The 26,036-nt window shown below is 36.6% G+C and overlaps 1 protein-coding gene and 1 long non-coding RNA gene across 2 annotated transcripts in view; one reads left to right on the top strand and one right to left on the bottom strand.

Moving 5' to 3' along the window:
- The window catches only part of ANGPT1 (angiopoietin 1), a 302,063-nt gene that overhangs the window by 135,440 nt on the left and 140,587 nt on the right, over positions 1-26,036 (top strand). The gene's annotated exons all lie outside the window — the stretch shown is intronic.
- Positions 4,566-20,972, bottom strand: LOC138990747 (uncharacterized). The gene is made up of 3 exons (XR_011466847.1): positions 20,667-20,972; positions 12,178-12,533; positions 4,566-5,102 (listed from the first exon to the last, which is right to left on the bottom strand). It is a non-coding gene; the product is annotated as an uncharacterized lncRNA (long non-coding RNA).

Raw genomic sequence — 26,036 nt, 5'->3', positions numbered from 1 at the left:
TTCTGGCCAAAGGTTTATTAATTTTGTTTATCTTTTCAAAGAACCAGTTCTTTATATATAATCTTATATGTGATTATTTTAAGTTGAGATCTCTTTTTTTGTTTGTTTTAATGTGAATTTTATTTTTTTAATTTAAATTTATTTATTTTAATTGGAGGCTAATTACTTTACAATATTGTATTGGTTCTGCCACACATCAACATGAATCCACCACAGGTGTACACGTGTTCCCCATCCTGAACCCCCCTTCCACATCCCTCCCTGTACCATCCCTCTGGGTCATCCCAGTACACCAGCCCTGAGGATCCTGTATCGAACCTGGACTGATGATTCGTTTCTTATATGATATTATACATGTTTCCATGCCATTCCCCCAAATCATCCCACCCTCTCCTTCTCCCACAAAGTCCAAAGACTGTTCTATACATCTGTGTCTCTTTTGCTGTCTCACATACAGGGTTATTGTTACCATCTTTCTAAATTCCATATATATGCGTTAGTATACTGTATTGGGGAGAAGGCAATGGCAACCCACTCCAGTACTCTTGCCTGGAGAATCCCAGGGACGGGGGAGCCTGGTGGGCTGCCGTCTGTGGGGTCGCACAGAGTCGGACACGACTGAAGCGACTTAGCAGCAGCAGCAGCAGCAGCATACTGTATTGGTGTTTTTATTTCTGGCTTACTTCACTCTGTATAATAGGCTCCAGTTTCATCCACCTCATTAGAACTGATTCAAATGTATTCTTTTTAATGGCTGAGTAATACTCCATTGTGTATATGTACCACAGCTTTCTTATCCATTCGTCTGCTGATGGACATCTAGGTCGCTTCCATGTCCTGGCTATTATAAACAGTGCTGCGATGAACATTGGGGTACATGTGTCTCTTTCAATTCTGGTTTCCTCGGTGTATATGCCCAGCAGTGGGATTGCTGGGTCATAAGGCAGTTCTATTTCCAGTTTTTTAAGGAATCTCCACACTGTTCTCCATAGTGGCTGTACTAGTTTGCATTCCCACCAACAGTGTAAGAGGGTTCCCTTTTCTCCACACCCTCTCTAGCATTTATTGCTTGTAGACTTTTGGATAGCAGCCGTTCTGACTGGCATGAAATGGTACCTCATAGTGGTTTTGATTTGTATTTCTCTGATAATGAGTGATGTTGAGCATCTTTTCATGTTTGTTAGCCATCTGTATGTCTTCTTTGGAGAAATGTCTGTTTAGTTCTTTGGACCACTTTTTGATTGGGTTGTTTTTTTTTTCTGGAATTGAGTTGCAGGAGTTGCTTGTATATTTTTGAGATTAGTTCTTTGTCTGTTGCTTCATTTGCTATTATTTTCTCCCATTCTGAAGGCTGTCTTTTCACCTTGCTTATAGTTTCCTTTGTTGTGCAGAAGCTTTTAATCTTAATTAGGTCCCATTTGGTTTTATTTCCAATATTCTGGGAGGTGGGTCATAGAGGATCCTGCTGTGATTTATGTCGAAGAGTGTTTTGCCTATGTTCTCCTCTAAGAGTTTTATAGTTTCTGGTCTTATGTTTAGATCTTTAATCCATTTTGAGTTTATTTTTAATGAACACATTCTAACCGCTCTATATTTTTACTCCTCCATCCTAGGAAGTTAAATTTTTTTGATGTCATATTTTATACAGATCTTTGATTTGTGTATCCATTAACTCTTATTATAGCTATGAATGATTTTACTATTTTGTCTCTTAAACTAGCTTTGTAAATGAACCTTTACTGTATGTTTTCCTTTACCAGTGAGATTTTTTTATTTCACAGTTGTCACATTTCTAGTTATCCCTTTTTCCTTTTCACTTAGAGAAGTCTTTGATATTTCTTATAAGCCAGTTGAGGATTCTGAACTCTTATTTTTTGCTTGTCTGTGTAACTGTTTACCACTCCTTTGAATCTGAATGATGACCTTGCTCAGTGAAGTATTCTTGGTTTAAGTTTTTCCCTTTCATCACTTTTATTATACTGTGCCACTCTCTTCTGGCCTGTTGAGTTTCAGCTGAAAATTCAGCTTATTGTTTTATAGAAGTTTCCTTCCCTTGTATATAACTAGTTGCTTTTCTCTTGCACTTTTAAGATTCTTCCTTTGTAAATTTTGCCGTTTTAATTGTAATGAGTTTTTATATGGACCTCTTTGAGTTCATCTTGTTTGGGACTTTGTGCTTCCTAAACTTGGATGTCTGTTTCCATTTCCAAGTTAGGGAAATCTTTAGCTATTACTTCTTCAAATAAGTTCTCTGCTCCTTTCTCTTTTTTCCTTCTGCTGTCCCTAAAGTGTGATTGTTCGTGTGCTTGCTACTGTCCCAGAGATCTCAAACTATCTTCACTTCTTAAAATTCTTCTTTTCTTTATTCTGTTCAGCTTGGGTGATTTCCACTACTATATCTTCCAGTTCACTGATCCATTACTCTGAACTACCTGATCTAATCTACTGTTGATTATTTTGGGTGTACTTTTTATTTTGATTATTGTATTCTTCAGTTCTATTTATTTTTTCTTTATATTTTCTAACTCTTTGTTGAATTTCTCTCTGTGTTCATTCGTTCCTCTTCCAAGTTTGCTGAGCATGTTTATAATTATACCTTGAACTCTTTATTGGGCAGATTTCTTATCTCTACTTCATTTAGTTCTTTTTCTGAAGTTTTGTTCTCTCATTGAGAACATATTCTTCAGTCTCATCATTTTACCCAATTTTTTAAATTTCTGTGTGTTAGGTAGGTCAGTTATGTTTCTCAGGCTTTGAGAAGCAGCCTTATATGGGAGATGTCCTGTGGAGCCCAGAAGCACATTCCCCCCACTTTGCTAGAGTTGTGTATTCTAGGGGGGCCCCATGTGGGCTACATATGTTCCTCTTTTGTGGTAGGGCTGATTACTGTGGGCATGCTGATAGGTAGGGTTGGCCCCTGATCTGGTTGATGGTGAAGCTGTGCCTTGTGCAGAACTGTGGGCCTGCTGGAGAGGCTAGATGTCTCATGTGATTGGTTACATGACCTAGAGGGCTGGGCCTGGGAATGAACACAGAGTTGGTGTTGGCCTGTTGGAGGGCAGGGCTAGGTCCTCACTTGGTTGTACAGCCTGGGGAAGCAGCTCTGGGTGGATACTGGCCCATTGGTGGGCTTACCTGAGTCCCAGAAGCTAATAGGCTAAAAGGAGGATTCCAAAATAGCGTTTACTAGTGCTGTTATGGAGAAGGAAATGGCAAACCACTCCAGTATTCTTGCCTGGAGAATACCACGGACAGGGGAGCCTGGTGGGCTACAGTCCATGGGATCGCAAAGAGTCAGACACGACTGGGCACACAGCACACACAGTGCTGTTATGGTCAAGGAGAATAAGCTCTTACAAATGGCTGCTGCCAGCATCGCTGCCCTCAGGGGGAGTCCCAGTTGCCTTCCTTCTCACAAGAAGTTCTCTAAGATCAGCAGGTGTGTCTACCAAGGCTGCTTTCAAAGGAGCCTTGTCTCTGCACTGGAACTCAGAAAGAAAGAAAGTGAAGTCGCTCAGTGGAAAGAAGTGAGTTCAGCGACCCCATGGGCTGTAACTATCCATCCATGGGATTTTCCAGGCAAGAGTACTGGAGTGGGTTGCCATTTCCTTCTCCAGGTGATCTTCCCAGCCCAAGAATCGCACCCAGGTCTCCCGCATTGCAGGCAGATGCTTTACCATCTGAGCCACCAGAGAAGAACTCAGAACACATGTGATTTTGCTTGTGGCCCTTTAAGAACAGAATGTCTGTTTCCTATAGCCCTCTGGCTGTCTCAAGCCCCTCTAGTTCTCAAACCAGATATTCTGAGGGCTTTTCCTGGTTCAGGACTCCTGGCTGAGGAACCCACTGTGGAACTTGGACCCTTGACTCCTTGCGGAGCACCTCTACAATGATATTTCTCCCTTTTGTAGCTTGCTCATCTGGGGAGTGGGTATTAGTCTTAACTATGCTTTTTCTCCTACTCTTCTACTTATCTCATTGTGGTTCCTTCTTTACATCTTTGGTTGTAGAAAACCTTTCTCTCTAGTCTTCAGGTTGTTCTCTTAGTTGCTCTGAGGGAGTTGTAATTTTTATGTGTCCATGGAAAGAAGTGAGTTCAGGGTCTTCTTACTTCACCACCACCCCCACAAAACTATATTCATAGATATTTATTGAATTATTGTTTAAGGAGCAAGAAAAAAACTGAAGTTCTTTCAAGAGTAAAATAGTTGAATAAATTATGGCACATCTGCATTTTGAAATATCATGTAGTTATTAAAACGATTTATATTTATTGTTTGACTCAGGTGAGTATCTTTTTTTTTTTTTTTTTTTTTTGAGAAAGCACATTGAACACTAATGTATATACTGTGATCCCAGTTTTGTAAAATAGTGTCATGTTTTAGAACAAATACATATTCATATATTTATATGTATGAACACAGAGAAAATGTTATACACATCAGAATGTGAGGCTATTAACCCAAGAATGTCAGAGTTGGAGGAGATTATTATTTTTAGAAAATATGTTTTTAGATTATTGCATTATTATAATGAACATACATATATTTTGCAATTGATAAAGAAATAAATGGGAAAATAAAAAGATTGAGCCGGGCTTCCAGGTGAACTAGGGCCAGATACAATAAATAGACTGTCACATATACTGAGAAACTTACTACTCTATTCTCAGGAGACCAAGCCTTGCTTATAATGGGAGCCAGAGATGTGGAGACACATATAATCTGAAGCCACAGTTGCAGACAGAATTTAGGCTGGAGCTTTGGCATCTGTATTTGAGAGTTAAGTTTATTCTCGATTAGTAGTTACTTTAATTAAAAAAAATCCATTGCCATGGTACCTGGTAACTGATATTACCAGGTAATATTAGATTTTAAAATGCAACCTTTATAATGAAAATCTTGAGACTAACAAATATTAAACATTGGGGCTCTGGGATTTTTGTTATGCCCATCTGTTTTAACAGCCGAGGGAATAAATAGCAGAGACGTCAGAGAATCGTTTCAGGAGCCAGCTTCCTGGATTCAGAACCGAACTTAGTCTCTTCTAGATCTGTGATCTTGGGCAAGTTGCTGAACTTCTCTGTGCTTCAGCACCTCTATCTGCAAAATAGTATAATAATCGTGCCTATCTCAGTGAGTCGTTTCAAGAATTATATGAGTTATTATCTGTAAAAGCACTTAAAAGTAACAGAAAATGCTGTACATGTGTTTATTAATTGAATAAATGAATAATAAAGACATTATTTTATTTTTCTGACCATAGTGTACCATTTCTAAACATTCTTTTAGGAATTTATTCTGTATTCTCTTCAGGATCTTCAAACTACAGATTCCCTGATGATACAATTTCATATCATGATTCCATATAGACCCTTTAGACAATAAACAATATAAACCATTTTGTGAGCTTGCTTGGGGTAAGGAAATGTTATCACTAATCTAAGTATATCTTATTCTTAGATGTTATACTAATACTAATGCTTGGGGTAAGGAAATGTTATACTAATCTAAGTATATCTGGACTAAGGATAGGACAACTGCAGAGCATTCAGTTCAGTGTTACAAACCAAACTGAACTACATAGTCAAACTCTCCTGGTCACAGTGAATTAACTCCTACTTTTTAATCATATGCAAGTGTACATTCCTGTTTAACTCTGGGGTCAGCTTTAGGTTCCAGTGCACTCAGTTTCATAAAATTTAAGTCTGTACTTGCAGGCTTCTCTCCAATAGCCATATACATATTATATGGGTGGGTTGATAAGGAAAATATTTTCTGAGCATACAATTTAAGGAACTCTTAAAAATACTGAAGAGTAGATGATGTGGTAAAAATTATTATGGGTAGTTCACCTTATGGTGTGTTTGGCCTGTTGGCCTTAAAGAGAATGCAGTTATTGAGTTAAGGTTTAAAGCCTTTGAAGTTTATAATTTATAACACATTTTGGAAACAAAGTAGGAACCATGAGATGCTAATTTTGTACTCTCAAAGTGCTTGCTGCAACTTGATTTTTTAAGGGAAAAACCCTATATTTCAGTATTTCTGGCATGTAAGAATGTGCAGAAGATATTATAGCACCCTTACCACATTGCCTGGGTTGAAATTATTTTTAGATGGAAGGAGTAGCCACAGCCATTTTCTACAGTTCTGTTGTTTGAATTTACTCTGTGTATTATATATATTCCTAATTATATTTCAAATGTTTCTGAAGAACTACAAAATCCCTGTTTTGCACAGAAGTTTACTTTGGCAGTATGTAATTGTTTTTATTATATGTTATCCTCTGTTTGGCCTTACTATAAGCTAAAACAGACAGAAGATGTCCAGGAAAATTAAGCCAGTTTTCAAATCTGGATGTGGAAGAGTCCCCAGGAGAGGATTTGCAATGGAACTAACAGAGACTGAGGATCATCTTTAATTTGCTGTCCTGTCAAGTTTCTGCCACATCCATTACCATGAAGTGTAAATGCTTTACATATCAAATTTACCTCTCTCAGACCCCTGCAGAATTATCCTTTTCTTCACTTCCCAGGCTAATATGACTTTGGATAACTAAACTCCATGTTATGCAATGTTGATTTAGATATTCCCAAAGAATCCAAGGAGTGGATGCTGGGCATTCAGACACAGCATATATAGCCCTTGCCTTGTTCAGACAAACCTGTGAGATAAGTAGAAGACACATTTTCCCCATTTTATACATGAGAAAACTAAAGATTCCAAAGTCACAGTACTAGATAGTGGCAAAGTCATGATTTGAACCCAGATTCCCAGGCTCAGTAATTCTCCATTTTGTATCACCACAGTTTTGTTCTAGAAAATCATATTAATACTGGGTCATCATAACTATAAACTATATGAAATTTAAATATTAGGTCCATTTGGCCTATTTGAATCCCAAAGACTACTTTAATTGTGTAAGTGAATATATTCCCACTGTGTATACAGTTGTCTGGTCATTTATCTGCAAATTAAACAACAGAATTTTACAGCCTCCTCTGAACCAAAGTCTGTGCTGAACTTTGAAAATGCTCTACCTGGTAGTACTTCACTGTTTCACATCACAGAAATTCAAGGAGATTTTTTTTTTTTACTTGAAATTTGTACCATGTATACCACAATTTAGTTCATTATTTTCGATTCTTTCTCTATAAAATAGAAATAATAATAGTACCTACCTTGTAAAAAAGCTATGCTTATAAACAGAATAATTGTAAGTGCTAAAAACTGTCTAGACAATGGAAGAGCTCAATGAATATCCTCTTCCTCTTTGTTCTTGTGTATCCTACTTTTTAGGATACATAGAATACACATCAAAATCTTCACCTTTTCATTTTTCTCTCCTCCTCTTTCTCATAAAAATGCTCTCATTTTGTATATCACTTTAAGGATTTACTGGGCTCCAGTGACTTAAGGAAGAACTATTTATCACTTTTCACATTATTTCTTTATTAAATCGTGTAGGAACTCTGTATTTCCTTTCTAATACTCTTAAGTAGTACTTTCTAGTATGAATATAATCCTGATCCATACAATGCAGAGAGGTTGTTTAGAGATTCTCAACCACAGATGCACATTAGAATCATGTGTCTTTCTTCAAACAAACAAAAAAACCATGCTGACACCTGAACTCCACTCATGACTAATTAATTAGAATCTCTGGACTGGACCATGACAACAACATTGTGTAAGCACTCGTCAAATGATTCTAATGTGCAATCAGACTGAGAACCATTAGGTTAAATGAGTCACCTGATTCACAAGCTGAACCTTAAATCCTGGACTTCTGACTGTGCAGTCTGTGGTAGGTCATGTTCACCTCATCAAACACACACTGCTTTGGGTTTCTTTTCCTAGGGATTACTGACATGGCCGCATGTGCAGTAGAATATTTCTGTTTTCATCCACAACTGTAGGTTTGGATGAATGATACCAAATACTGATGGCCTCAAGTTCTTCTGAAAATCTCATTTCAATTGTAGAAAAATGAGGTGTCATAGAGACCTCATCACCACCATCAAACCTCAATTAGCCCCCAGAACTTCCCAAGAAAATAGTCTAGAGTAAAACAGTATGCTTATTGGGTAAATGTCCCTTAAAGAGAGTTCTAGTCCTTCTTTCCAAAAGTTTATAGACCAACAACCCCTCACATATAAAATTATGGAGTTTCGTCTCATAGTCTAACACTTTCTCCTGAGGTTTTGATGTTAGAATGTCTATTTTAGCCATCTTTTCAGGCTGAATAATTCTAAATGTGACAGGTGTTGTAATAGCACCTTCAAACACTCAGTAGCCAATGGGACTTGAAGTATGACTTGCTGCTGCTAGTATTAGACTGTGATAAATCTAGAATTGGGTGTGGCAAGAGTGAATCCTGGATATGGATAAGCTCAGTTTAAATTATCCTCTGCTATAGCTGTGTTTGCTCAGTTCCTAAAGCTAGATTTTAGCTTTGGCTGTGACTAGTATGCCAGTTCTCCCCTTATCTTGCAGTGTCAGCTGTACACCCACCCCTTTCCTGGCACTCTTGCTTAGGATAACTCTTTCCTTTCTGAACTTTCACAACCAGTCTAATACTTACTGTGTACCTCTCAAACTGGCCTACTTCCTCCCTAAGTAGGTTCCCTCAGGTTCTGGTTAGGATCTTAAACGTAAACTAGATTACCACATAATTACCCGAAATATAACCCACCCCAGTGTTCTTGCCTGGAGAATCCTAGGGACAGGGGAGCCTGGTGGGCTGCTGTCTATGGGGTCTCACAGAGTCGGACACGACTGAAGCGACTTAGCAGCAGCAGCAGCAGCCACTTTTATGGCCAAACTCTACAGCTAATAGTCTTATAGTTTTCCTCCTGGTTCTGGTTATCTACTGGTGCATAATAAACTACCCTTAAACTTTGTGCTTAAAATATCTTATTGTCCTAGGAGATAAACTGGGCTCAGCTTAGAGGTTCTTACTTCTGCTTCTCATATGCATAATACAATCAGATGAAACATGAGACTGGAGTCATCAGATGGGCCAGACATCCAAGAGAGCCTCCTCAAATGACTGGCAGATGATGCTAGTCTTTGACCTGGCACTTACATGGACTAATGACCAAAGAAACTACACATGACCTCTCCATGTGACTAGCTCCCCCATGTCCCAAGGGGGAAAGTTCCAAGATACCCAGGTAGAAGCTGCAAGACTTCTCAAAGTCTGATTTGGAAATCCCAAAATGTCATTTCTGCTGCATTGTACCAGTAATGCCAGGTCAAAAGGGCATCTAGATTAAAGAATAAAGGGAACAGACTTCACCCCTTGATGTTAGGAGTGGCATTCACTTAAAGGGATTAATGGAAACTATCAATAAATGTCTGTCACCCACTCACTGTATAACTTTTTAAATTACTACGTCATTTCTCTTTAGAATGGTATTCTAAGCCATTGGTGCTGGAACTTTTTAATATCAGAGGCCCTTCATCACAGTCTTAAAATTATTGAGGCCCTTTTATCTGTATGAGTTCAGTCTATTGATTTTATTATGTTAGAAAGTAAAATGGAGATATTTAAGGCATTTATTTATTTAAAAATAGCAATGATAAACCTATTACTTGCTAACATAAATAACATATTCCAATGAAATATATATCTTGTAAAACAAAAACTTTTAGTGAGAGGAGTGGCATTGTTTTAAATTTTTGCAAGTCTTTTTAATTAAAGACACCCGACTTCCTGTATTTCCTTCTGTAATATGTTGTTTTGGTTTAAATTTGAAGAAAATATCACCTTAGAGAGGTTTGTTGAAAAAGGGAGGTGTGTTTAAATAACCTCTTCAGATAATTATGAATATTCTTCTTTAATAACTTTTTGATAGACCAGACCTGTGGAAATTTCTTTAGTTTTCATTCAAATGTGGAAACTGAATCTATGTCAACACATTTTTTATAGAGTTATATTAAAATTCACTGGTGTATTTTGCACTGTGAATAGATCTTTCATAAGTCTGTGATTTTGTAACATTAAACATTGGTTGTTTTAAAGATACTGGTTTACTGAATTAAACAGATCATTCAAATATAAAAATCACCTTTATAAATGTCAACAACTATTGAATTAGAAAAGTCTTTAAATATTAGAAAGTTATCTGGCTTAAATGGGTGGACACAGGGTTTTCAGTTTTCTAATTTTCTCTTGAAATCCTGAATTTCACAACAAATATTGTCAAGTTTCTTTCCTTTCACTGATAGAGTTCATTCATTTGGGGAAAATGGCTGTCAGATATCCACATCTGAATATCTTGTCCTGTCATTCACTTAGTTCTTGATGATTAGAAAGTCAGATTGAGCCTGAAAATCACACAATTCACAATTTATGAGTACTTCTTCTGCATATAACCAATGAACTCGAGTATGCAGCATAAATACTTTATACAAAATCCTCTGTATTCTCACAGAATATTTAAAAATGTGTACTCAAGAGGTAAGGCTTAATAAAATTAATAATCTTTACTGCTTCACTCAATGTACTGTTAAGGGAAACTGGCTCTTTAAATCCAAGAATGCCATGATGACTGATTTTGATGGTTAACGTTGCCTTGATTTGCAGTGAGACGCAAACTGCTGTTTCATTCTAATTGCATTTGCACAAAGGCAAACATCAATGCAATGAGAAGACTAGTAATATTTTGAGATTATTATAAAAACAATTTGACCTTGTAGACCCCCTGAAAGTGTCTCAAGGAATCCTTAGGAACCAGAAGACTGTTTTGAGAACTACTGATCTAGTTCATATCTGAAGAAGCCAAATCTCTATTGTCACTAAAATAGAGTTTCCATATACTGATATGCAGGAGCTACATCAAAAAGAGTTAACAACGCTCTGTTGTTAGACAGAGAGGGTGGAACTGTTCCTTCATGGTATGGATTTGAAACCAAGAACTTCCAAAAGAGCTGGACGGGAGATGGGAGGGAGACATACAATGAGAAGTAAGAATAGCCTTTCAGTAGGTACCACTGCCTCCCTCAATATATTCACCTCTATTATTTATCTGTATTTTGAAAAATGAGAAAAAAAATTCATTTTTTTTTCTTTTATCATTCTTCAGTTTGAAATAGGGAAGTGCACAGGCAAATTCATTCATTATATTTTAGTGTAGTAGAAAGGGCCCTGAACTAAGAATAATGTACAGTATTGATTTCCAACTTAGCCACTCTTGCTTGGCTTGCTATGAATCATACCACTTCCAAGTCTAATTTCCTACTTTAAACAATTAGGAGTTTGAGATAGAGGATTTCTTAACTGCATCCTAGCTCCAAGTATATCTATATGTAATGTGCTGGCTAGAACAGACTCCTGAGGGTCAGTTATACACATCTTCTCCCAACTCTGTGTTTAGTGACATTAGCTTGAAATCTGCTATTATGGGAACATTTGCACCATAGAAAATGGAAAATGCTATAAATAGAAGCTTAAAAAAAATCCAATTTATCAGTACAGCACAGTCTATCTATTTAATTCTCTTGTGCTATGGAACACATATGTAATAACTGGAAACTTGCTATGGTGCTCAACTCATAGAAAATCTCAACAGATCTTGGGACGGCATGGGATTCACACACTCTTCAGTTTGACTTGGAAGTTCTTTCTTAATTATCATATGCAGTTTAGCTAAACTAGTCTGTGTTCTTATACTTTGTCGAAAGAAAAAATAAAAAGTAATAGGGACGTGAAAGTTTTCTAAACATATGTCAAAATTCCTTTAAAATTTTTCTTTTTTATTTCTTCAGATTTATGACCTATTGATACATTTCTTCCATTTAATAAAACTTAAAAGTTAAGTTCCTCTGGTCTGTCTGAAATAGTAACTAACCTACTGTTTCAATTCAGAATCTAGATGCATAAATAAATAATGGAGTCAATAACTTAAAGTAACAATCCTTAACATAAATGGTCTGTGCCTCTTACAAGACTCCTAAATGACAATCTATCCTCTGTGTCTTAAAAAAAAAATTTTGACCACCCAGAGTAGAGGAATACTAGAGAAAGAATAGGAAAAAAATGATGGAACAGGCAGAAAAGAAGCATTTCCCAATCAAATAAGAAACTTTAGCTAGTTCTAAAGCTCAATGCCCTGTAGAACTATTTTCTCATTTGGAAAAATACTGTCTCATATCCCATTCCTGTCATGCTCACCGTCTCCATACCCAGTTGTCATAACGTCCCAGTCTGACATGGAAAAAATGTTCCAGTTTGCCTTTGGAAATGTGATTCAGTCTTGCTGGCAGGGATTCCTTTGAAAGATCCTTGACCCATTCTCAGGATGCTCTCAGTTTGCCAGAAGCAAGCAATAGAAAGGATGGGGTTTCACAAAGAGAGAATTCAGGGGGCTTCATGAGTATAATTCCTCTTCAGGGCTGCCCTCACACGTCTGCCAAGACCCAGCACAGTGCTTTCATGAGGGCACCTAGTCTTCTCTTTCAAAGATATCCAGTTACTCAGGCTCCAAGCTATGAAGTAGGGCTTCAGTAAGCATGGTCGTTCTTGGGAACCTTTAGAGAAGCAGACATTGACAGGTGATGTCACAACTGCCTATCACTATTCAACAGGGTTGATCTCTGGACATGCACAGTGTTGCTTTTAAGTCCTGCTGATTTGGATTCAGTTTTTCCCTTTTAGCATTTTGCCTGAAATTTCTGTTTGACTTGGAACTCCCCAACCACCAAATTAAGTGAAATGAGCTTGATAAAAAAAAAAAAAAAGTTCATTGAAATTTACCACAGCCATTTGAAGAAACTTCCAATAAAACCAGAAAGAAAGCCAATGGCCATTTGCCCAGTGACATAAAACAAAAAGCAACCCACTAGGAGATGAAATTAAAACACTAAGGAAATCAGGGATAGGAATAATCCAACTTTCTACAGTTTCCACTTATCTAAAATTCAGGCCTTCCCAAGAGTTAGCAAAATCCATCTGGAAGAGTACTCACTACACTTCCCATCAGAGGGGAACTTGCTTGTATTTTGCCAATAATGGAGTATTAAACAAATACATATACAACCAAACCAAACCCCGTAAAAAACACAAAGGAGTAAATAATTGGGTCCTGTAAGCCACTCTGTCTCACACAGTGATCACCAAAGTGAGTAAAACTCCATTTTTGTTCTCTGTGGCTCTGTTCCACATTTGTAGAAGAGATACACAGATAAGATGGGTGTAATATGGGGTAGAAGGATTTATTCTGTCAGAATAATGATATACCCATTTTTGAAATACATTTCATTTTTCATAAAATGAGAAAGGTTCAGCATGGAACCAGATGAGTGATTAAAAAATACAGTCTTAATAAAGAAAGCTACAGTACTAGAGAATGAACTCACACTGGTTTTATCTCTACAACCTATTTTAAAAACCCACACTAGAAAAATATTCCATGCAAACAGAGACCAAAAGAAAGCAGGAGTAGCAATACTCATATTAGATAGAATAGACTTTAAAACAAAGGCTGTGAAAAGAGACAGAGATGGACACTACATAATGATCAAAGGATCAATCCAAGAAGAAGATAGAACAATTATAAATATATATGCACCCAACATAGGAGCACTGCAATATGTAAGACAAATGCTAACAAGTATGAATGGGGAAATTAACAATAACACAATAATAGTGGGAGACATTAATACCCCACTCACACCTATGGATAGGTCAACTAAACAGAAAATTAACAAGGAAACACAAACTTTAAATGAAACAATAAATCAGTTAGACCTAATTGATATCTATAGGTCATTTCACCCCAAAACAAATGAATTTCACCTTTTTCTCAAGTACAGTCTTAATAAATCCTGGAACCTTCTCCAGGATAGATCACATCCTGGACCATAAATCTAGCCTTGGTAAATTCAAAAAATTGAAATCATTGCAATCACCTTTTCTGACCACAATGCAGTAAGATTAGATCTCAATTACAGGAGAAAAACTATTAAAAATTCCAACATATGGAGGCTGAACAACACGCTGCTGAATAACCAACAAATCACAGAAGAAATCAAAATATGCATAGAAATGAATGAAAATGAAAACACAACAACCCAAAACCTATGGCACGCTGTAAAAGCAGTGCTAAGGGGAAGGTTCATAGCAATAGAGGCTTACCTTAAGAAACAGGAAAAAAAATAACCTAACTCTACACCTAAAGGAACTAGAAAAGGAAGAAATGAAGAACCCCAGGGTTAGTAGAAGGAAGAAATCTTAAAAATTAGGGCAGAAATAAATGCAAAAGAAACAAAAGAAACCATAGCAAAAATCAACAAAGCCAAAAGCTGGTTCTTTGAGAAGATAAATAAAATTGACAAACCATTAGCCAGACTCATCAAGAAAAAAAAGGAGAATAATCAGATGAACAAAATTAGAAATGAAAATGGAGAAATCACAACAGAAAACACAGAAATATAAAGGATCATAAGAGACTACTATCAGCAACTATATGCAAATAAAATGGACAACTTGAAGAAGTGGACAAATTCTTAGAAAAGTACAACTTTCCAAAACTGAACCAGAAAGAAGTAGAAGATCTTAACAGACCCATCACAAGCACGGAAATTGAAACTGTAATCAGAAATCTTCCAACAAACAAAAAGCCCAGGACCAGACGGCTTCACAGCTGAGTTCTACCAAAAATTTAGAGAAGAGCTAACACCTATCCTACTCAAACTCTTCCAGAAAAATTGCAGAGGAAGGTAAACTTCCAAACTCATTCTATGAGGCCACCATCACCCTAATACCAAAACCTGACAAAGATGCCACCAAAAAAGAAAACTACAGGTCAATATCACTGATGAACATAGATGCAAAAATCCTTAACAAAATTCTAGCAAACAGAATCCAACAACATATTAAAAAGATCATACATCATGACCAAGTGGGCTTTATCCTAGGGATGCAAGGATTCTTCAATATCTGCAAATCAATCAGTGTAATACACCACAGTAACAAATTGAAAAATAAAAACCATATGATTATCTCAATAGATGCAGAGAAATCCTTAAAAAAAATTCAACATCCATTTATGATAAAAAACCTCCAGAAAGCAGGAATAGAAGGAACATACCTCAAAATAATAAAAGCTATATATGACAAGCCCACAGAAAACATTATCCTCAATGGTGAAAAATTGAAAGCATTTCCCCTAAAGTCAGTAGCAAGACAAGGGTGCCCACTCTCACCACTACTATTCAACATAGTTTTGGAAGTTTTGGACATAGCAATCAGAGCAGAAAAAGAAATAAAAGGAATCCAGATTGGAAAAGAAGAAGTAAAACTCTCACTGTTTGCAGATGACATGATCCTCTACATAGAAAACCCTAAAGACTCTACCAGAAAATTACTAGAGCTAATCAATGAATATAGTAAAGTTGCAGGATATAAAATCAACACACAGAAATCCCTTGCATTCCTATACACGAACAATGAAAAAACAGAAAGAGAAATTAAGGAAACAATTCCATTCACCAATTCAACTAAAAGAATAAAATACTTAGGAATATATCTACCTAAAGAAACAAAAAACCTGTATAGAAAACTATAAAACACTGGTGAAAGAAATCAAAGAGGACACATATAGATGGAGAAATATACCGTGTTCTTGGATCGGAAGAATCAATATAGTAAAAATGAGTATAATTCCCAAAGTAGTCTATAGATTCAATGCAATCCCTATCAAGCTACCAATGGTATTTTTCAAGGAACTAGAACAAATAATTTCACAATTTGTATGGAAATTAAAAAAAACCCAAATAGCCAAAACAATCTTCAGAAAGAAGAATAGAACAGGAGGAATCAACCTGCCTGACTTCAGGCTCTACTACAAAGCCACAGTCATCAAGACAGTATGGTACTGGCACAAAGACAGAAATATAGATCAGTGGAACAAAATAGAAAGCCCAGAGATAAATCTACATACCTATGGACACCTTATCTTTGACAGAGGAGGCAAGAATATACAATGGAGAAAAGACAATCTCTTTAACAAGTAGTTCTGGGAAAACTGGTCAACCACTTGTAAAAGAATGAAACTAGACCACTTTCTAACACCATACACAAAAACAAACTCAAAATGGATTAAAGATCTAAACATAAGACCAGAAACTATAAAACTCCTAGAGGAAAACATAGGCAAAACACTCTCTGACATAAACCACAGCAGGATCCTCTATGACCCACCTCCCAGAATATTGGAAATAAAAGCAAAAATAAACAAATGGGACCTAATTAAGATTAAAAGCTTATACACAATAATACAGGAAACTACAAGCAAGGTGAGAAGACAGCCTTCAGAATGGGAGAAAATAATAGCAAATGAAGCAACGGACAAAGAATTAATCTCAAAAATATACAAGCAACTCCTGCAACTCAATTCCAGGAAAAAAAAAAAAAAAAAACAGTCAAAAAAAGTGGTCCAAAGAACTAAACAGACATTTCTCCAAAGAAGACATACAGATGGCTAACAAACATGAAAAGATGCTCAGCATCACTCATTATCAGAGAAATGCAAATCAAAACCACAATGAGGTACCATTTCACACCAGTCAGAATGGCTGCTGTCCAAACGTCTACAAGCAATAAATGCTGGAGAGGGTGTAGGGAAAAGAGAACCCTTTTACACTGTTGGTGGGAATGCAAACTAGTACAGCCACTATGGAGAACAGTGTGGAGATTCCTTAAAAAACTGGATATAGAACTGCCATATTACCCAGCAATCCCACTGCTGGGCATACACACTGAGGAAACCAGAGTTGAAAGAGACACATGTACCCCAATGTTCATTGCAGCACTGTTTATAATAGCCAGGACATGGAAGCGACCTAGATGTCCATCAGCAGATGAATGGATAAGAAAGCTGTGGTACATATACACAATGGAGTATTACTCAGCCATTGAAAAGAATACATTTGAATCAGTTCTAATGAGGTGGATGAAACTGGAGCCGATTATACAGAGTGAAGTAAGCCAGAAATAAAAACACCAATACAGAATACTAACACATATTTATGGAATTTGGAAAGATGTTAATGATAACCCCCTATGCAAGACAGCAAAAGAGACACAGATGTATAGAACAGTCTTTTGGACTCTGTGGGAGAGGGCAAGGGTGGGATGATATGGGAGAAAGGCATTGAAACATGTAAATTATCATATGTGAAACGAATCGCCAGTCCAGGTTTGATGCATGATACAGGATCCTCGGGGCTGGTGCACTGGGATGACCTAGAGGGATGGGATGGGGAGAAAGGTGGGAAGGGGGTTCAGGATGGGGAACACATATACACCCATGGCAGGCTCATATCAATGTATGGCAAAACCAATACAATATTGTAAAGTAAAAAAATACATAAATGAATAAAACTGAAAAAAAAAAAAAAGGCACACACACTGAATGAGTTCTGGAGATCTACTGTGCTGCAAGCAAAACAAATTTTAAAAATCACCTTAAGAAATAAAATAAGAAAAAGGTAACAAGTGAAAATATAATTAAAACAGTTAAAAATCACATCTCATTTTCAGTGTGTATGTATGTATGTGTAGTCTCTATATACATTTATATGGCTTCCCTGGAGACTCAGACTGTAAAGAATCTGCCTGCAATGCAAGAGACACAGATTCAATCCCTGGGTTGGTGAGATCCCCTGGAAGAGGGCACAGCAACCCACTCCAGTATTTTTGCCTGGAAAATTCCATGGGCAGAGGAGCTTGGCAGGCTACAGTCCATGAGGTCGCAAAGAGTCAGACATGACTGAGCAACTAACCCTTTCACATGTATGTATAAGTAATATAAATAAAGTGCTCTCTGTGTAATAAACTCTCAGTAGAAATTTGATGGTAAATAATTTGCTGATGAATATATCATGTAGCCTTTAAATGCTGCCTTTGTGAGTATAATCAAAGACTGAGCAGTTCATTTTCACACATCAAATTTTAGTCTGTGATACGTGCAATAAACTTTATAGATATTTGGCATTCCCTCTCTCTATTCCATTTAATCATTGTATTAACATTTTCCTAGTAATTTTTCTTAGCTCTTTGTGTTTTCCTTCTCTCTTAAACCACATTCAAAAGTAGGATATCCCAGGGCTCTGGTATCTGATGATAAAGCACATTCACTAAATTTTTCACAAACAATACTCACAGTTATAAAATGTGTGCACATTTTTTTAGATATTTTTGTGTGGAAGAAGTTCTTTCATCATTTGTATCCCTTTGGGATATCTCAAGACCCCAACATCTGGTTAGTGGTTTCTTGAAAAGACACACTTTTTCAATACAAAATGTTCTTTTGCTTAAAATAACAATAACAACTTAATTTTCATTGTTTAGTAACTTAAAGGATTGTATAAAATTCACTTTTCCTTAATGAACGTCAGGTTTTACTCTATCACACATCAGTGCACCTGTTCTGAAATAGCATGAAATTTTAGCTTAAAAATATGTATGCAAATGAAAATTTGGCAAGTTAATAACAAAATGTGAAAATGTTGAAATACTCAATGAAAGCTGAAGAAATGATTTGGTAGTAGAAGCATGGATAGCATAAAACATTTATTGTGTATGGAAGAGGTACAGTTTTAATATTGATAAACTTGAATTTAAGCCTTGATTTTATCACTTTCACATTGGATACCTTTTTTTTTTTTTTTTTAATCCTTCTGACACTCAATTTTCTAATCTGTAAAACTGGTAGGCTCATACCTTGGACTTTTCATACATACTATTTTTTAAATAAACAATGCTTTAATGCTTACTCTTTGCCCGGCACTCTTCTGAGAACTTTTCAAATGTGATCTATTTAATTTTCATGGCAGACATTTGGAGTAAGCACTTTTAGTTTCTCTTTAATGAAAAAGAGACAGAGACATTTAAGCATGGTTATTTTTCACCTAGAAACCCTCAGTCAGTGACATACCAAGGTAGGTCAGTTGAGGTAGGGCATTCCAGGTTCCTATTAGGAGATAATTTAAAATTAATAATGTTGTTGTTCAGTTGCTCAGTCATTGTTCGACTCTGTGCAGCCCCATGGATGGCAGCGTGCCAGGGTTCTCTGTGCTTCACCATCTCCCAGAGCTTGCTCAAATTCATGTTCATTGAGTCGATGATGCCATCCAACCCTCTGTTGTCCCCTTTTCCTCCTGCCTTCAATCTTTCCCAGCATCAGGGTCTTTTCTAATGAGTTGGCTCTTTACATCAGGTGGCCAAAGTACTGGAGCTTCAGCTTCAGGATCAGCCCTTCAACAAATAATCAGGGGTGATTTCCTTTAGGATTGACTTAATTAAATTAAATTAATAATGAAAGTGAAAGTGAAGTTGCTTAGTCGTGTCTGACTGTAGCCTACCAGGCTCCTCCATCCATGAGATTTTCCAGGCAAGAGGACTGGAATGGACTGCCATTTCCTTATCCAGGGGATCTTCCCAACCCAGGAATTGATCCTAGGTCTCGTGCATTGCAGACAGATGCTTTACCATCTGAGCCACCAGGGAAGCCCCAAATTAAATTAATATTAATAATTTATTATTGGATAAATTAATAAATTTATTATTAAATTTAAATTAATAATAAAACCAACTAAAAGTTGGTCTACATTTTATTATATCAGGCAATAGCAGTTCTAAACAACCTATGAGATATTATTCCCCTCAGGATGGATCACTTTCATCCTCCATTCCTAAATACTCATTTCCCTCTATATTTATAACAGTATATATATTTTTTTTGAATGTAATTTATTTATTTATTTTTTATTTTTTTTTTAAATTTTATTTTATTTTTAAACTTTACATAATTGTATTAGTTTTGCCAAATATCAAAATGAATCCGCCACAGGCATACATGTGTTCCCCATCCTGAACCCTCCTCCCTCCTCCCTCCCCACACCATCCCTCTGGGTCGTCCCAGTGCACCAGCCCCAAGCATCCAGTATCGCGCATCGAACCTGGACTGGCAACTCGTTTCTTACATGATATTCTACATGTTTCAATGTCACTCTCCCAAATCTTCCCACCCTCTCCCTCTCCCACAGAGTCCATAAGACTGTTCTATACATCAGTGTCTCTTTTGCTGTCTCGTACAACAGTAGATTTTTAATTAAAGTAAGAAAAATAAAATTATAGGTGCTTATAAAATGTTTGGAAATTTAGCAAAAATCTAAATAGATTCTAGGATTACAGATAGTCTTGAATGAGTTTGTATATGTAATATGTATGTAATAGTATTAATAATATACAATATAGTTAATGTGTACATATATATATATATATACACACACATACACATGCACATACATGCATGCATAGATACACATCTTTCTCTCTTATAATAATTAATGTATTCGTGACATCTGCATTTTGCCTTTATACAATACACATGATATTCACTGTAGATTAGACCATTTAGTAAAATTTTCATCTGTACTTTCCTCACCACATACTTCCTTTTCAGAACATGTGAATAGAAATTTTCAGATGAAGTTGCGGTTTAAAATATATGGCTTTTAATATAATCATAATAAAAACAACAACAAAAACAGACAAATCTCACCTCCACTATTACTTGTTATATAGCATTGGCTTTCACTACATATGAGCATCAGTTCTTTTTTTTAAACTGTGGAAACAGGTGGAACAACACTTACAATGCAGGGTATGTCCTTGCTTGTATCAACAGTGCTCAAAAATGTTGCTCCGTTCGAATCTTCCTATTTTATTCCACTTCTCCAAAGATGAAAATACCTTAAAATAGTCCCATAGAGTAGCAATCTTTAAATTTCTTCTCCGGTGGGTTGCTGTCTTTAGAAAGACCCTAAATAAGATTTGGAGTTGGATTCATTTTCAATATCTGCAGGTGAAGTCTGGCCTAACTAGCACACATAGTAGATTCATCCAGATGAGATTATAACTGGAAGTCTGTAAATTTCTGGCTATGCTTATGTCAGTGTCATGAGGCATCTGGGAAGGAAGCCTGTTCATTTTTGAAAAAGGCAACAAAAAATTTCCAGTATGTTTTTATTATATAGTTATTTTGGAATAAAGGATAAACAAAAGCTATATTTCAACATTAAAAAGATGTTGATGTATACTCAGAATTTTTTGAGTATGCCAAAAGAAATAGAACATTCCCTTGCAAGAGTGTGTACTGAAATGAAATAAAACAAATGGTTCTTTATTTATTTATGTAAGGCTAGACATTGGGTATATTGCATCATTTAAGCTGTATCCTTACACTTCATTACCTACTAAAAATGAGCCCTGTTTGTAAGTATTTGTATAATCAGTGATGAGCTGTGCTTTGAAATGGAGTGCTGCAGATTAAGCAGTAGAAGAAAAAAAAATGGAAAATTGTACTTGATCTTTTGAAATATCAGAGAATAATTACTTCAAAATAGGGAATTTCCTCAGCTCCAAGTTCAAAAATCTTAGGAATACTCTATTTCCCCAGTGTACTGACCCACAGATCACATGTTGATAGCTTGGAAATAGCATTTCCAGTTGTTAAAACAGATTTTTTAAAAATTTTGGAATTTAGGAAGAGCTGGAAGTCAAATTTGAAGGCCTTTGTTCTTGAATTTTCTCCTTTTTCAGTGGGGTAAAATTCAAATTCCCTTTAGCTTAACACTAAATACCCACCACAACTTGTCTGGGCCTAAGCCTTTAGGGCTACAGTCCATGGGGTCACAAAGAGTTGGACACAACTGAATGAGTAACATGCCACACACACACGCACACACATGCATGCGTGCGTGTGCGCACACACACACAGACAAACACACACACACCCCTTCCTTCGTACTGCTTTCCTTTCTCAAACCCCCACTCTGGCTGGGGTGGGATCTGTACTGCCCCCTCCCACCTCTACCAAAATGAAGACTGTGTTTTTATGGCTTCTATGCCTTTGTAGAGGCTGTTCTTCCTACTAACAATCCCCCTCTGTTTCTCCCTAGATGTTCATTAAGTGTGAGTTTAACTTTTACCTTTCCCATGGAAAATTTTATCTCCCCTCTAAATTGCAGCATTCTTTCCTGCAAAATAAACCTGGAGAGTTCACATAATGTATATTGAAATTATTCCTTAAAACTTTGCTAAACTTTTCCACATACATAAATTCTATCATTCCAACCACGTGGCATGCAGCTTAGGATAAATAGTATGGATTTGACTTTTTTCAGGGTGCTCACCATGGTGGTATGAGAAATGTAGGCACGGAATATTAGGTGTGGAAGGAGGGGGGCATTACAGTGCTGTGCTATACCTCTTCAGACTATTTGGCATATACAAGTTGAGTTTTAGTTTCAGTGGAGACTTCCTGCACTTCAATGCTAGGCTTTGTGTTTCAGTACAGTTTATCTGAGAGCTCTGTATTGGAATTTGTCACAAAGTACAAATATTTAAAATGTGAAATGGGTTTCTTTTTTATACTGTTTCTTGGGTTATATTTTCCTAAGGTAACTCAAGGGGACAGGGTTATGACTGGACAAGATAAAGATTTAAGCATTTCTATTCCCCTAGCTGACTACATCTGACACTTCCCCCAATTTCCAGGACAGGTAACAATGAAGAATAGGTATCCCTAGACACTTTTGGGGAATGAATGTGGGAACATGTCAGGTTGGGAAATGTAAGTCAACTATCTGGCCTTTAGCCTCATGCTCCCCTTTCCTCTGATAGAGCATTGTTAAAGAGAGGATTGCCTCTGGACTATTAGATGAAAGGCAATTTGGGACCTCAGATTGTCCAGAAGTGACCACCACTAATCCATATCAGAGTTTTGAGAGAATTAGAACCCCCCTGATCTTGCCCAAAGCACTAAGGTTTAGGGAGCTGAAAGTGGGCTGATTTCAGTGTCCACTTATCCCCATGGTGGGGTGCTCTTGGGCAGGATAGAACCTACATAAATACTGAGGTATTCAAGGTAGACCTTGAATGAGAATATACAGAGAATGTGAATATGTTGGTTTAATTTTTTTGTCTTTTTTTAAAAGTATTTTTCCTCATGAGAACTGCCATTGTGTAAAGTATAATTAAATATAAACATTATACTTTCTAATCTTATAATAATTTCCTGATAAATATACTTGATAAAATAGTCTGTAGATTATATTACAGTCTATTGCAGTTGGCTCTCCTGGCCTCCTATTTATTTACCACAACTCTATTTGATCATTTTTAGGATGGAAATAACCTGATCTTAATTCTTTGAATAAAAAGAGGTTGGCAAACTTCTTTTATGAGTAAATGGAAAGGGTTTCGCAAGGCAGCATATGTAAAAAAGAAACATAAATCCTAACCCTTCACTCTCTTAAAAGGGAATTAAGGTCAGCATTCTTAGAGCAGCCAACTGAAGTGGTGCTGAGTTCAGACACTCTTTGGAAATGGAACCAAACAGCTGACTTTCACTAGAGAAAAAGCCATTTCAAGAGTTGGGTGTTAAGCACTGGTGATATCCTTCCAAGTCTTTAAATAGGTCACCTGTCTCTTAAAAGAATAATGAGACACCCAAAAAAAAAAAGAAAAGAAAGAATTATCACAACCCTCATTTATTTAATTATTTATTTATACTCTATTGTAAGATAAAGTAAGTCAGATTTTTCCCCAAAGCCTAAGTTATCCCTTAGGGGAAAGTGAGGCATTTAGAAAAATCTAGTAAGTCTTCAGGGTTCCCTGGTAGTTCAGCTGGTAAAGAATCCATTTGCAATGTGGGAGATCCCGATTCGATCCCTGGGTTGGGAAGATCCCCTGGAGGAGGGCATGGCAACCCACTCCCGTATTATTGCCTGCAGAATCCCCATAGACAGAGGAGCCTGGTGGGCTGAAGTCCAAGGGGTTGCAAAGAGTCGGACACAACTGAGTAACTAAGCACAGTAAGTCTTCAGTTCATCAGAAATTAATGATGCACTAAAGAAGATATTCAAGAGAGCCTCAGAAAGAAAATCAGGGTAGACCATATCAAACTTGTGTTTATCCAGGCTCAAATGGCAAGTAGTGTCTTTTTAGAGAAGAAATGCTTCTAGGAATGCTCTCATGGACATCATTTCACTCCTTAAATCTACATTTCATCTTCCAACATGACAAACATGATTGTACTCAGATGCCCCATCGATGCATTTGTGATCCAATTCCCTCTGTGGTCAACTGTCTGTTTTTCACATTTGAGCGTATTTCAGAATTCAACTTCTCTATCTTAAATATGATGTTATGACTTACATATACAATGGCAGAAAGATAGTGTTCCTTTAAAACTTTATGTATTTTCTTCTGATTGCGTAAAATGAATTCTTCTTTCCACAAAGCTCAATCTATTTTGTACTTGACTAAAAATAGCCTTAAAGTTAATTCCCACTTAAGAGAGTAGGGAATTGAGATACTGAAAAGAAGTTAGGAAATGGAAAAGGATTTACACTTTGTCAAAGAGGCCATTTTTAGCACCTTATCACAGCAATAACATAAACTCTTTGTAAAGTTAGTTTTGACAGCATTGGGATTATCACATTTTTCTATCTGAGATAAACTTTTGTCTGTATTCATCATTTATATAACTGTCTCGAACAATTTAGCTTGACAATAAACTAATTCACATTGTAATTGCATATGATAGTTTACAAAGCTTTCACAGTGATACCTGGCTGTGTCTGGTGATCAAGCTCATGTCTTCTGCTTGGTGCTTCTAGGTGCATGTACAGCAAATAAAACACACAGATCCAGGGGAAACATACATCACAGGTAGTGCCGGTGAGCTAGTAACCAAGAGGAAAGTACGTGTTGTTGCTTCTACCTTACAGGGAAGCAAATGAGAGTCAGAGAATTGGATCCTAGTCTTTAATAGGTGATTGAATCTCTATGAGACCTTCTTTTCTCTGGACCATGGTCTTTAAAGAAAAGGAATTTCAGGAAAATGGTAGCCATGGTCCTTTCCAGGGTGTACTTTATGAGAATGTCTGTTTGTGCTTTGTAAATATAGCCAAATTTAAGTTACCTGGTAAATAGTAGAGTTAAAATAAAATTAGCAATTTCAGCCTCTGCCTCTTAATAGAATTCTGGATAAAAGTTAGATAAATCAATTTGGCTTTATACTATGATTGTAATTTTAGGAGCACCAAAGAAGTCACATCTTAAATAACCCCACAACATTTCCTAAAGTCATTTTCTTACATCCTTTTACTAACTACACACACACACTTGTTCAAAAATTGTAACAATTATTTATATCAGTGGTTCTTAACTAGGCATGATCTTGACTTCCAGTAAACATTTGGCAATGTCTGGAAACATTTTTGATTGTCACAGTGGGGTTGCCATTGGTGTCTAGTGGTTGGAGGCCAGTAACGCTGCTGAACATTCTAGTGCGTAAGATACAGTGTATTCACACACACACACACAAAACACTGTTCTGACTGTCAGTATGCTGAAGCTGAGAAGCACTATTTAAATTTATAGATACTTGAACAATGATCTTAACATCATAAAACAAGTTACTTTTTTTTCTAGAAGTTTCAGTTTGAGTTCATATGACATAAGTAAGATACATGTATTTTCAATTATAAAACCTTTATTTCAGCTTATAATGCTGCACAAGATCCCAAAAGTCAGTATTTAATTGAGTAAACAAGTGTCTTTTAGAAATTAAAATAGCCAGAAGAGTAGTAAATTAGAAATCACTCATTCATGCCTTTGTGTGAATTAATGCAATGAGAAGTTATTGCAAGGAAAGGCAGACTTGGGTAGATGTCGTGGTAGAAGGGTTTAGGCAGCTGGATGACAGTATGAGAGTCTTAAGCCCTCCTTAGGAGAAGTGCTTAGGAAGCACTCAGGAAGGACGATGGTGCCCAGTTTGACTACTTTTCAAATTTCAAAGACTAGCCCCACCATAAGCTACAAAAAATAGCGGAACTCACATATGTGAGTTTCCGTTCTTTTCTCTTTTCTAATTCAACCTCAAGTGGGATGTCTGATTTTTAAAATAGCCAATAATTAATTGAGGAGAATAAGAGTAAAGGAGATGCTGATGAATT

Source organism: Bos mutus, chromosome 14, assembly GCF_027580195.1.
Source record: "Bos mutus isolate GX-2022 chromosome 14, NWIPB_WYAK_1.1, whole genome shotgun sequence".
NCBI classification, from domain to species: Eukaryota; Metazoa; Chordata; class Mammalia; order Artiodactyla; family Bovidae; genus Bos; species Bos mutus.
This window is presented reverse-complemented; position numbering and strand designations above follow the sequence as displayed.